At 42.5% G+C, this 13,407-nt stretch overlaps 4 pseudogenes; all 4 read left to right on the top strand.

Moving 5' to 3' along the window:
- Positions 1 to 3,096: 3,096 nt before the first annotated feature.
- Positions 3,097 to 4,000, top strand: LOC125507665 (annotated as a pseudogene).
- A 505-nt stretch (positions 4,001 to 4,505) lies between these two features.
- Positions 4,506 to 5,409, top strand: LOC125507664 (annotated as a pseudogene).
- A 502-nt stretch (positions 5,410 to 5,911) lies between these two features.
- LOC125507663 lies at positions 5,912 to 7,311 on the top strand (annotated as a pseudogene).
- Positions 7,312 to 7,716: 405 nt separating this feature from the next.
- LOC125507662 lies at positions 7,717 to 8,438 on the top strand (annotated as a pseudogene).
- Positions 8,439 to 13,407: the final 4,969 nt, after the last annotated feature.

Below are 13,407 nucleotides of genomic sequence, written 5' to 3'. Positions count from 1 at the left end.
GTAGTATATATGTACCACTTTATCATTCTATGTATGTATACTATATCTAAGATTTCTCAAAGTGACCTATATGAAAAAGTTGCATGTGACTCCAAAGATTTTTGTATATTTTGAAACTACGTTCATATTTGTACGCACAAAATAATATACTTGAAAGCTAGTATATAGCGCCTAAATAGTGGGATATATACTACCCAAATAGTCTTATATACTACATACCACACGTACATACGCTCGGTTCTGACATATAATACATACAACATATAAAACTCACGTGAGAATAACTACCATTGGGTGGTAGGAAACATTTTTCATATTTTTTTTTTGCTCAGGCGGTGGCATCAAGGACGCATGTTGTGTGTTGGGATTTGGTCTTTCCTCTTCCCTCCTTTCATTTCCTCTATATTAGATGATCACTTAGTACTTACTCATATAGAAAAACTGAACCAGGCACCACGGTTTGTGCAACAATTTTGTAGACTGGGAAAGTGATAGGGTGACAGTCCTCGGGGCAAGTGCATTTGTTACGTAGCCCATAAAAGGTGCTTGTTTTTTCTACCGCCTGCAGTGCCTTAGAGCATATCTAGCAGATCCTCAAAATAGCCCCACCCCCCTCCGCAAATTCATTTTAAGGTTCCCCCGAAAATGGTTTTGCGGTAAAGCAAGACCCCCCTCCCGGCAATAATTATCTGAACTACAACAATTGTTCAAATCCGACTAATTAAAACAATAATGAATGGCCCCGAATGAAAAAAACACATACTTGTTGAAGGGCATATATGCGAAGTGCTTGTTTTAAATTATCCACGAATATATTTTATTTTTGCTCCAAAATTATCATAAAAAACAATATGACAAGGTTTTTTCTTACTTGTTTAGTAGTCTCACAAAAGTTTATCTCATTGTCTTTCCGTTTAGTGCTATAGTTAAAATATGGTAAATGCTAGTAAAATAGTTTTGGCATTTGTCTAAAGAGGCACTTTTACTATTTATCTGTTTTCCAAATTACTAGCGTGTGATGGCGCGCAGGTTAATGAGTAGTGAATATAATGTGAAGATGGCATGTGGGTGTTGGGACGACAATAGATTGTTAGTACTATTTCCATATATTCTTTTTTTTTCCCAAACTAAGGTAACTAAATGTATCAATGCATATCTTCTTTTGACCATGAATGTAATATTCCTTTTCTGCTCGTATACTTACATTTTATGATCAAAAAAGGAGAAGGATTGAGAAGTAGAGATTGTTATATGTAATATATATTCCTGTATTTGGTTGACTAGCTATTATAATTTTCTTGCAGGAATTTTGTTTTCATTTAAGTTGTATCCTAAAACCAATCTTATCATGGTCGATCTATAAAATGATATATTTAATGGCTAACCTTGTGGAAGGCAAGTAGCACATGCAACGCCCCCTTTTAGTCCACACGATAAGCACAAAGCCATGCCCACCTGGAGGCGTGGGTATATCCATATATCTTATGCCAGATTTTTGAGTAAAATAAAAACATGCCGGAAGATCATGGCACACAGACTTACCTACAACGGTACACGACAATTCGAAAATTGAGTAAACCAAGCAACTGATGTATATCTCTAGGCACATGACAGTGACGTGCGTTTGTGTACATCCATGCATGTGTGCGCGCGCGCGCGCGCGCGTGTGTGTGTGTGCATGCAGAGCATGAATTATACCAGTCCCTCTTATGTATGCGAGAATTCAGCAGCGGTTCGCGCCTGCCCCTTTTGCCCGATGGTAAGTGAGCCAAGGGTGTTGTTTTCACAAGGGGGGAGATGAGAGAGAGATCGATGTGAATGCTACTGACACTCGTAGGCACCACCTTGTACCCAACATAATAAATAATCCATCGAAGCTGCTCTCCTTGTCACACATTGTCTAGAATACAGTATATGAATGCATAGGATGGAATATATAAACTCGCAGATTTCACCTCCAGGTCTTGTATATAGGGTGGAATACATGGTTGCATTGCAGTGCAAAGCTAGGCATCAACAGCAAAGTAGGGCATATCATGAGGAGTACATATGCATAGATTAATGAGAATGGCAAGAAACCAAAAGAGTTCAATCTGGCATGACATGGCTTAGATAGATTCGAGAAACCTAGCACTATTCACCAACTGGGCATGGCCCCCCATGACAAGAGAAGCAACATACAGTTGTAAAGGATAGGGAGGTATCTTTATCTATCTAGCTAGCTCGCATACATCCATCCACTGCCAATATAAAAACATTAAACAAAGCCCAGTAAATGTCATAGCTTCTCTGGAAAGTGTCTTGCCAGTACACGCATTTTGTCGTATTTAAGCATCTCCCTTTCATATATTTCAACTTATAAAGGTTGGAGTTGGTCGTGAGTTCACATGCGGGACCATGCAAATAAACAAATGCACTTCTATCCACATGTGAGACTAGCAACTTTCCAAAAGATAGAATAAACGAATGTTATTTTTCTGAGACCTATCCCGAATAAACAAATACACTACTACCCTAATATGAGAATAACACTTATAAAAACACAGATTATAAATGCATACGACTCCAGTTCAAAATCATGGCGTTTATATTAATTTCTCTGCCCAACAAATTCTTCTAGTTCTATAGCATCACAGAAGAGAGTGGACACATTTTTTTGCAGGGGAGAGAGTGAACACATTGCAATTTCAACGTGGTCATACACGTTGTCCTCCTACGAGATCCACGATCTTGTGCATTTGAATTACTCATGACCATTCACCTATGTTTTAATATTTAAAATGTTATCTCACTGTAAATCTCGCGCATGACCTACAATGATCGTTTAAAAATCATCAATGAGTACAACATGACTTTTGTTATATTTACACTTTCTTTTCGATTATGTAAACCATGCAATAGTCATACGACATCATCATCTTTCGATGATCTCTTAAGGCAGCAATATCTCATCATCTTTTTATGGTTCAGTAGCAACGCATGGGCATTGTGCTAGTCTCTATATATCATTGAATTCCTTCCATAGTTAAACACATATCTATTGTTGCCCCCAACATATGTTTCACGTCAGCACACAGTTCCCAAAGAGCCTCTGCCATGGCAAGCCACCTTCAAGTTCAGTAGCAGAAACAACAGCTAAATATGCCTCCGGGTTTCAGGTTTCACCCGACGGACATGGAGACCACCATCTTCTACCTGATCCCCAAGGTGTTGAAGAAATCCTTGAACCCGGCGATGGTAAGGGTGCTGGATATGAAAAAATACGAGTTATGGAATCTCCCAAATGTGGTAAACATGGGGAGAAGGAGCGATACTTCTTCTACCAGAAGGACCTCAAGTACCCCCACCGGGATACAGACCAACCGGGCCATGAACGCTGGCTATTGGAAGGCTATCGGAAAGGAAAATGAGATCATTCTACCCCGACCAAAAGTCTCATCGGGATGAAGAAGATACTGGTCTTCTACAAGGCCAGGGCCCCCTAGGGGGGGGGGATAAACTCGATCATGTACGAGTATATAATCGAGATTGGCAAGTAGTCGGCACCCGACTGGCCCACCGACTTCATCAAAGCCGCCACCATTAATGTGTCTTCCAAGGTATTTTTAGTCCTTGACTAGTAGTACTCATGACTGATGAATTCTCTTGTACATACAAATCTAGCTAGTGACAATTATTGATGTTAACTAATTTAGTTTATGTACGTTGGTAGGAGGAGTATGTGGTCTGCAGAATTTTCCATAAGAGCACATGATGGAAGAAGGTGGTGATGCCGTCATATGCCCCGCCCAGTCTTATGTCCATTCAGTCATAGCAGCATCGGGGCTTCCTCGAATCGAGTACATTGGCTCCTCTCATGGACTACGACGTGTTGTTGTCAGTAGCGCCACCGCCGCTGCTGCCTGCAACTTGTGTGTACCAGATGCTTGCCATCGGGGCAGAATCATCCATGATGGGTAGTGTGGCGCTCCAAACTTCTGTGTACATATTTTTACATTAGACAAACATTTTGTTTTACATTTCATCCAATTTTTTTTAAAATATCACAGAAACATTGTGGACTAGTGAACTTTTTTTAAAATGTAACATACATTTTTTGACTGTATGAAACATTTTTTAACTTGCACGAACCTTTCGTAAATTGTATAAAAACTTTTTAAAGTGGCACTTACATTTTTTTAAACACGTGACATTTTCATCACCTGGACATGGCACCCACAACAAGACAAGCAGCATACAGTTGTAAAGGATAGGGAGGCATGTCTATATATCCAGCTAGCTCGCATCCATCTATCCACTGCCAATAAAAACAAATTAAACAAAGCCCAAACAATGTCAAAGCTTCTCTGGAAAGTATCGTGCCAGTACATGCATTCGGTCCTATTTAAGTATCTCCCTCCTATGTCTCTATATGTCATTGAATTCCTTCCATAGATAGACACATCTCTATCGTTGCCCCCAACATTTGTTCCACCCGAGCACACATTTCCCAAAGAGCCTTCGCCATGGCAAGCCACCTTCAAGTTCAACAACGAAACAATAGCTAAATATGCCGCCAGGGTATAGGTTTCAGCCGACAAACATGGAGGCCATCATCTTCTACCTGGTCCTCAAGGTTCTGAAGAAAGCCTTCGACATGACGATGGTAAGGGAGGTGGATATGGAAAAAAATAAAAGCTATGGAATCTCCCAAATGAGGTAAACATGGGGGAGAAGAAGCGATACTTCTTCTCCTAGAAGGACCTCAAGTACGCCAACGGGATACGGACCAACCGAGCCATGAACGCTGGCTATTGGAAGGCTACCGGAAAGGACAAGGAGATCATTCTACTGCCGACCAAAAGTCTCATCGGCATGAAGAAGACACTAGTCTTCTACAAGGGCAGGGCCCCTTGGGGGAAGAAGACAAACTGGATCATGCATGAGTACATAATCGAGATCGACAAGCAGCCGACACCCGAACCACCCACCAACATCAGCGAAGCTACCATCATTAATGTGTCTTCCAAGGTATTTTTAGTCCTTGACTAGTAGTACTCATGAATGATGAATTCTCTTGTACATACATATCTTGCTAGTGACAATTATTGATGTTAACTAATTTGGTTTATGTATTGGTAGGAGTATTACGTGGTCTGCAGACTTTTCCATAAGAGCACAAGACTTAAGAAGGTGGTGATGCCGTCATATGCCCCGCCCGATCTTATGTACATTGGGGTAGAGCAACATCGGGTCTTCCTCGAATCCAATACATTGGCTCCTCTTATGGACTACGACGTGTTGTTGTCACTGGTGCCACCGCCGCTGCTGCCTGCAACTTCTGTGTACCAGATGCTTGCCATTGGGGTCAGATTATCCATGATGGGTAGTGGGGCGCTCCCAACATCTGTGTACATATTTTTACATTAGACAAACATTTTGTTTTACATTGCATCAATTTTTTTGAAATGTCACAAAAATATTTTTGGACTAGTGAACATTTTTTAAAATGTAACAAACATTTTTTGAATGTATGATTTTTTTAAATTGCATGAACCTTTTATAAATTGTATAAACACTTTTTAAAAAAGGACTTACATTTTTTAAAACACGTGAAATTTTTCACCACTTGGTCTTGGCCCCCAAAGCAGGACAAGCAGCTTACAGTTGTTAATGATAGGGAGGCATGTCTATCTATCTAGCTAGCTCGCATACATCCATCCAATGCCAATAAAAACAAATTAAACGAAGCCCGGACAACGTCAAAGCTTCTCAGGAAAGTATCTTGCGAGTACATGCATTCGGTCCTATTGAAGCATCTCCCTCCTATCTCTATATATCATATTGAATTCCTTCCATAGATAGACACATCTCTATCGTTGCCCCCAACATTTGTTCCAACCCAGCACACATTTCCCAAAGATCCTTCGCCATGGCAAGCCACCATCAAGTTCAGCAACAAAAACAACAGCTGAATCTGCCTCCAGGGTTTAGGTTTCACACGACGAACATGGAGATCATCATCTTCTACCTGGACCCCAAGGTTCTGAAGAAAGCCTTCGATATGACGATGGTAAGGGAGGTGGATATGAAAAAATACGAGCTATGGAATCTCCCAAATGAGGTTAACATGGGGGAGAAGGAGCAATACTTCTTCTCCTAGAAAGACCTCAAGTACCTTACCGGGATACGGACTAACCAGGCCATGGACGCTCGCTATAGGAAGGCTACCAGAAAGGATAAGGAGATCATTCTATAGCCGACCTAAAGTCTCATCAACATGAAGAAGACACTGATCTTCTACAAGGGCAGGGCCCCTCGGGGGAGGAAGACAAACTGGATGATGCATGAGTACAGAATCGAGATCGACAAGCAGCCGACACCCAACTTGCCCACCAACATCGTCGAAGCCGCCATCAATAATGTGTCTTCCATGGTATTTTTAGTCCTTGACTAGTAGTACTCATGACTGATGAATTCTCTTGTACATACATATCCACCTAGTGACAATTATTGATTTTAACTAATTTAGTTTACGTATGTTAGTAGGAGGAGTATGTGGTCTCCAGAATTTTTCATAAAACCACAGGACTGAAGAAGGTGGTGACGCCGTCATATGCCCCGCCTAGTCTTATGTCCATTGCGGCAGAGCAACATCGAGACTTCCTCGAATCAAGTGCATTGCCTCCTCTCATGGACTACGACGTGTTGTTGTCACTGGCGCAACCGCCGCTGCTGCGTGCAACGTCTGTGTACCAGATGCTTGCCATCGGGGCTGGATCATCCATGATGGTTAGTGTGGCGCACCCTACTTATTTGTACATATTTTTACATGATACAAACATTTTGTTTTACATTGCATCCAATTTATTTAAAATGCCACAACAATATTTTTGGACCAGTGAACACTTTTTTAAATGTAACATACATTTTTCAATGCATATTTTTGGACCAGTGAACACTTTTTTAAATGTAACATACATTTTTCAATGCATGCATTGAAAAATACACAAACGGCCCTATTATACATGTCGAATACACATGACGCGTGGGCCAAGGAGAGGAGGGCTAGCGGGATACAGTAATTGGAATCCAGCTAGATTTTTGCAGCGTTTTCAGAAAATGCTCCCAATACGATGGAGCATTCGAGGCAAAAAAAGAATGCCGCTGAACGACCGACCTTTCGAGGCGTTATTGGAAAATGCCTTCGATGGCATATCCCGTCGCGACCATTTCTAGCGTTTTCGAGAAACGCCACACATGACATTTAAAGGCATTTCTATGTCTTTTACAGGCAATTCAGAACGCCTCGCAATATCCACCGTGCTGTAGTGGCATGCCACATTTTTTAAATTGCGCAAACCTTTCGTAAATTGTATAAACACTTTTTAAATGGCACTTACGTTTTTTAAAACATGTGACATTTTTCACCACCTGGACATGGCCCCCACAGCAAGACAAGCAGCATATAGTTGTAAACGACAGGGACGCATGTCTATCTATCTAGCTATCTAGCATACATCCATCCAATACCAATAAAAACAAAATAAACAAAGCCCAAAAAACTTCAAGACTTCTCTGGAAAGTATCTCCCCAGTACATGCATTCGGTCCTATTTAAGCATCTCCCTCCTATATCTCTATATATCATTGAATGTCTTCCATAAATAGACACATGTCTATCGTTGCCCTCAACATTTGTTTCAAACCCGCACACATTTCCCAAAGATCCTTTACCATGGCAAGCCACCTTCAAGTTCAGCAGCAGAAACAACAGCTGAATCTACCGCCAGGGTTCAGATTTCACCCGACGAACATGGAGATCATGATCTTCTACCTGGTCCCGAAGGTTCTGACGAAAGCCTTCGACACGACGATAGTAAGGGAGGTGGATATGAAAAAATACGAGCTATGGAATCTCCAAAATGAGGTAAACATGGGGGAGAAGGAGCGATACTTCTTCTCCTAAAAGGACCTCAAGTACCTTACTGGGATACGGACCAACCGGGCCATGAATGTTGACTATTGGAAGGCTACCGCAAAGGACAAGGAGATCATTCTACTGCCGACCAAAAGTCTCATCGGCATGAAGAAGACACTGGTCTTCTACAAGGGCATGGCCCCTATGGGGAGGAAGACAATATGGATCATGCATGAGTACGGAATCGAGATCGACAAGCAACCGACACCCAACTTGCCCACCAACATCGTCGAAGCCGCCAACATTAATGTGAATTCCAAGGTATTTTTAGTCCTTGACTAGTAGTACTCATGACGGATGAATTCTCTTGTACATACATATCTAGCTAGTGACAATTATTGATTTTAACTAATTTGGTTTATGTATCTTGGTAGGAGGAGTATGTTGTCTGCAGAATTTTCCATAAGAGCACTGGACGGAAGAAGGTGGTGACGCCATCATATGCCCCGCCCAGTCTTATGTCCATTGGGGCAGAGTAGCATCGGGGTTTCCTCGAATCTAGTACATTGGCTCCTCTCATGCACTACAACGTGTTGTTGTCACTGGCGCCATCGCCGCTGCTGCCTGCAACTTTTATGTACTAGATGCTTGCCATCGGGGCCGGATCATTGATGACCCACAAGTGTAGGGGATCTATCATAGTCCTTTCGATAAGTAAGAGTGTCGAACCCAATGAGGAGCAGAAGGAAAGACAAGCGGTTTTCAGTAAGGTATTCTCTGCAAGCACTGAAATTATCGGTAACTAATAGTTTTGTGATAAGATAATTGGTAACGAGCAACAAGTAACTAAAGTAAATAAGGTGCAAAAAGGTGGCCCAATCCTTTTTGTAGCAAAGGACAAGCCTGGACAATTTCTTATATAGAGGAAAACGCTCCCGAGGACACATGGGAATTATCGTCAAGCTAGTTTTCATCATGCTCATATGATCCGCGTTCGGTATTTTGATAATTTGATATGTGGGTGGACCGGTGCTTGGGTGCTGCCCTTACTTGGACAAGCATCCCACTTATGATTAACTCCTAATGCAAGCATCCGTAACTACAAAAGAAGTATTAAGGTAAACCTAACCATAGCATGAAACAAATGGATCCAAATCAACCCCTTACGAAGCAACGCATAAACTAGGGTTTAAGTTTCTGTCACTCTAGCAACCCATCATCTACTTATTACTTCCCAATGCCTTCCTCTAGGCCCAAATAATGGTGAAGTTTCATGTAGTCGACATTCACATGATACCACTAGAGGAGAGACAACATACATCTCATCAAAATATCGAACGAATACCAAATTCACATGACTATTAATAGCAAGACTTCTCCCATGTCCTCAGGAACAAACTTAACTACTCACAAATCATATTAATGTTCATAGTCAAAGGGGTATTAATATGCATTAAGGATCTAAACATATAATCTTCCACCAAGTAAACCAACTAGCATCAACTACAAGGAGTAATCAACACTACTAGCAACCTACAGGTACCAATCTCAGGCTATGAGACAAAGATTGGATACAAGAGATGAACTAGGGTTTGAGAGGAGATGGTGCTGGTGAAGATGTTGATGAAGATTGACCCCCTCCCGATGATAGGATCATTGGTGATGACGATGGTGATGATTTCCCCCTCCCGGAGGAAAGTTTCCCCGGCGGAACAACTCCGCCGGAGCCCTAGATTGGTTCTGCCAAGGTTCCGCCTCGTGGCGGCGGAGTTTCGTCCCGTAAGCTTGCTTATGATTTTTTTCTCAGACGAAAGACTTCGTATAGCAGAAGATGGGCACCAGAGGGCCACCAGGGGGCCCACGAGGTAGGGAGGCGTGCCCAGGGGGGTAGGGCGCGCCCCCACCCTCGTGGCCAGGGTGTGGGCCCCCTCTGATATTTTCTTCGCTCAGTATTTTTATATTTCCCAGAAATAACTTCCGTGGAGTTTCAAGACTTTTGGAGTTGCGCAAAATAGGTCTCTAATATTTGCTCCTTTTCCAGCCCAGAAGTCCAGCTGCCGGCATTCTCCCTCATGTAAACCTTGTAAAATAAGAGAGAAAAGACATAAGTATTGTGACATAATGTGTAATAACAGCCCATAATGCGATACATATCAATATCAAAGCATGATGCCAAATGGACGTATCTACTCTCCCAAGCTTAGACCTGGCTTGTCCTCAAGCGAAAGCCGAAATCGAAAAATATGTCCACATGTTTTAGAGATAGAGGTGTCGATAAAATAAAATACGGACATGAGTGCATCATGATCATTCTTATAACAACAACATATATGAATATTGTCATATGAATTCTTATGATAAAGTAACAATCCATTCACAATGTCAAGTATGAATTAGAAACTTTATTGAGAACTAACAAACTATAATCTCAGTCATTGAAGCAATTGCAATTTATCATAACATCGGAAAGAGTCTAAGTAAGAGGTTTTCAGCAAGTCCACATACTCAACTATCATTTAGTCTTTCACAATTGCTAACACTCATGCAATACTTATGGTTATGGAGTTTTAATCGGACACAGAGAAAGATAGGGGCTTATAGTTTCGCCTCCCAACCTTTTACCTCAAGGGTAATGTCAACAATAATAGCTCATGCTAACTTACGTCCAATTAGATATATATATCAGGATTGTACCAACACAATGTGCTTGCCAAAGAATAAAATGTAAAAAGGAAAGGTGAAGATCACCATGATTCTTGCATAGGGTAGGAGATGAAAGTAAAAGATAGGCTCTTCGCAGAGGGAAGCATAGGTTGTCATGTGCTTAAGGGTTAGATGCACAAAATCTTAATGCGAAAGAACGTCACTTTATATTGCCACTTGTGATATAGACCTTTATTATGCAGTCCGTCGCTTTTATTACTTCTACATCACACGATCGTATAAAGCTTATTTTCTCCCTCACTATAATAAATCATACATATTTAGAGAGCAATTTTTATTGCTTGCAACAATGACAACTTACTTGAAGGATCTTACTCAATCCATAGGTAGATATGGTGGACTCTCATGGCAAAACTGGGTTTAAGGGTATTTGGAAGCACAAGTAGTATCTCTACTTGGTGCAAAGAATTGGCTAGCATGAGGGGGAAAGGCAAGCTCAACATGTTGGAGGATCCATGACAATATACTTTATTTCAGATATAAGAAAACATAACCCATTACGTTGCCTTCCTTGTCCAACGTCAACTCTTTAGCATGTCATATTTTAATGAGTGCTCACAATCATAAAAGATGTCCAAGATAGTATATTTATATGTGAAGCCTCTCTTTCTTTTTTACTTCCTATTAATTGCAACGATGACCAAAACTATGTTTGTCAACTCTCAACAACTCTTAATCATCATACTCTTTATATGTGAAGTCATTACTATCCATAAGATCCATATGATCTCTTTATTTCTTTTTACTTCTTTCTTTTTCTTATTGTTCACCCAAGATCATAGCAAGATAATCAAGCCCTTGACTCAACACTAATCTTTATTATATAGCTCACAGACTTGATTACATAGAAGGATGCTAAAGAAAAACTCAAGACTAGATCATACTAAAACTTTATTCTACTAGATCAAGATATTACCAAAAGGATTGAACTAAGCAAAACGGTAAAGATAGGAGTGTGATGGTGATACGATACCGGGGCATCTCCCCCAAGCTTGGCAGTTGCCAAGGGGAGTGCCCATACCCATGTGATTATATCTCCTTCTTCAGAGGTGGAGAAGATGGAGTTGTTGATGATGTAGGCTTCTTCCTTAATTTGTGCTTGAGGACGGAATTTTGCCCCCTTAGGTCATCGATCTCCCGCTCAAGACTTAATATCTTTTTGCACAATTCCTGCTTATTCTCCTGCAAAAGGCGAAAAGGGATAAACTCGATCTTAGGTTTCTTTGCTCTATCAGGGAGGCTTGACTTTTTAAAATCCACATGCATGTCCCCAGGTTGAGGTAATTGTTGGGGAACGTAGTAATTTCAAAAAAATTCCTACGCACACGCAAGATCATGGTGATGCATAGCAACGAGAGGGGAGAGTGTTGTCCACGTACCCTCATAGACCGAAAGCGGAAGCGTTAGAACAACACGGTTGATGTAGTCATATGTCTTCACGATCCGACTGATCAAGTACCGAACGTACGACACCTCCGAGTTCAGCACACGTTCAGCCCGATGACGTCCCTCAAACTCTGATCCAGCTGAGTGTTGAGGGTGAGTTTCGTCAGCACGCCGGCCTGGTGGCGATGATGATGTTCTACCGACGCAGGGCTTCACCTAAGCACCGCTACAGTATTATCGAGGTGTACTATGGTGGAGGGGGGCACCGCACACGGCTAAAAGATCAAACGATCAATTGTTGTGTCTATGGGGTGCCCCCTGCCCTCGTATATAAAGGAGCATGTGTTGGGGAACGTAGTAATTTCAAAAATTCTCCTACGCACACGCAAGATCATGGTGATGCATAGCAACGAGAGGGGAGAGTGTTGTCTACGTACCCTCGTAGACCGAAGCGGAAGCGTTGACGCAACGTAGAGGAAGTAGTCGTACGTCTTCCCGATCCGACCGATCCAAGTACGTTACTCCGGCACCTCTGAGTTCTTAGCACACGTACAGCTCGATGACGCTCCCCGGGCTCCGATCCAGCAAAGCTTCGGGGATGAGTTCCGTCAGCACGACGGCGTGGTGACGATGATGATGTTCTACCGACGCAGGGCTTCGCCTTAGCACTGCAACGATATGATCGAGGTGGAATATGGTGGAGGGGGGCACCGCACACGGCTAAGGAACGATCACGAAGATCTACTTGTGTGTTCTAGGGTGCCCCCTGCCCCCGTATATAAAGGAGGGAGGGGGAGGTGCGGCCGGCCCCCAAGGGGTGCGCCTGGAGGAGTCCTACTCCCACCGGGAGTAGGACTCCCCTCCTCTTGCCTTGTTGGAGAAGGAAAGGGGGAAGGGGAAGAGGAAAGGGGGGCGCCGCCCCCCCTTCCTTGTCCTATTCGGACTAGGGGGGGAGGGGGCACGCGGCCTGCCCTGGCCGGCCCTCCTCTTCTCCCTTATGGCCCATGTAGGCCCAATAACCCCCCCCGGGGGGGGGGGGGGTTCCGGTAACCCCCCGGTACTCCGGTAAAATCCCGATTTCACCCGGAATGAATCCGATGTCCAAATATAGGCTACCAATATATCGATCTTTATGTCTCGACCATTTCGAGACTCCCCGTCATGTCCGTGATCACATCCGGGACTCCGAACAACCTTCGGTACATCAAAATGCATAAACTCATAATAACTGTCATCGTAACGTTAAGCGTGCAGACCCTACGGTTCGAGAACAATGTAGACATGACTGAGATAAATCTTCGGTCAATAACCAATAGCGGGACCTGGATGCCCATATTGGCTCCTACATATTCTATGAAGATCTTTATCAGTCAGACAGCATAACAATATACGGTGTTC

This window comes from Triticum urartu, chromosome 5, assembly GCF_003073215.2.
Source record: "Triticum urartu cultivar G1812 chromosome 5, Tu2.1, whole genome shotgun sequence".
In the NCBI taxonomy this organism is placed as follows: Eukaryota; Viridiplantae; Streptophyta; class Magnoliopsida; order Poales; family Poaceae; genus Triticum; species Triticum urartu.
The sequence above is the reverse complement of the archived record's forward strand: the minus strand, read 5'-3'. Positions and strand labels throughout refer to the sequence as shown.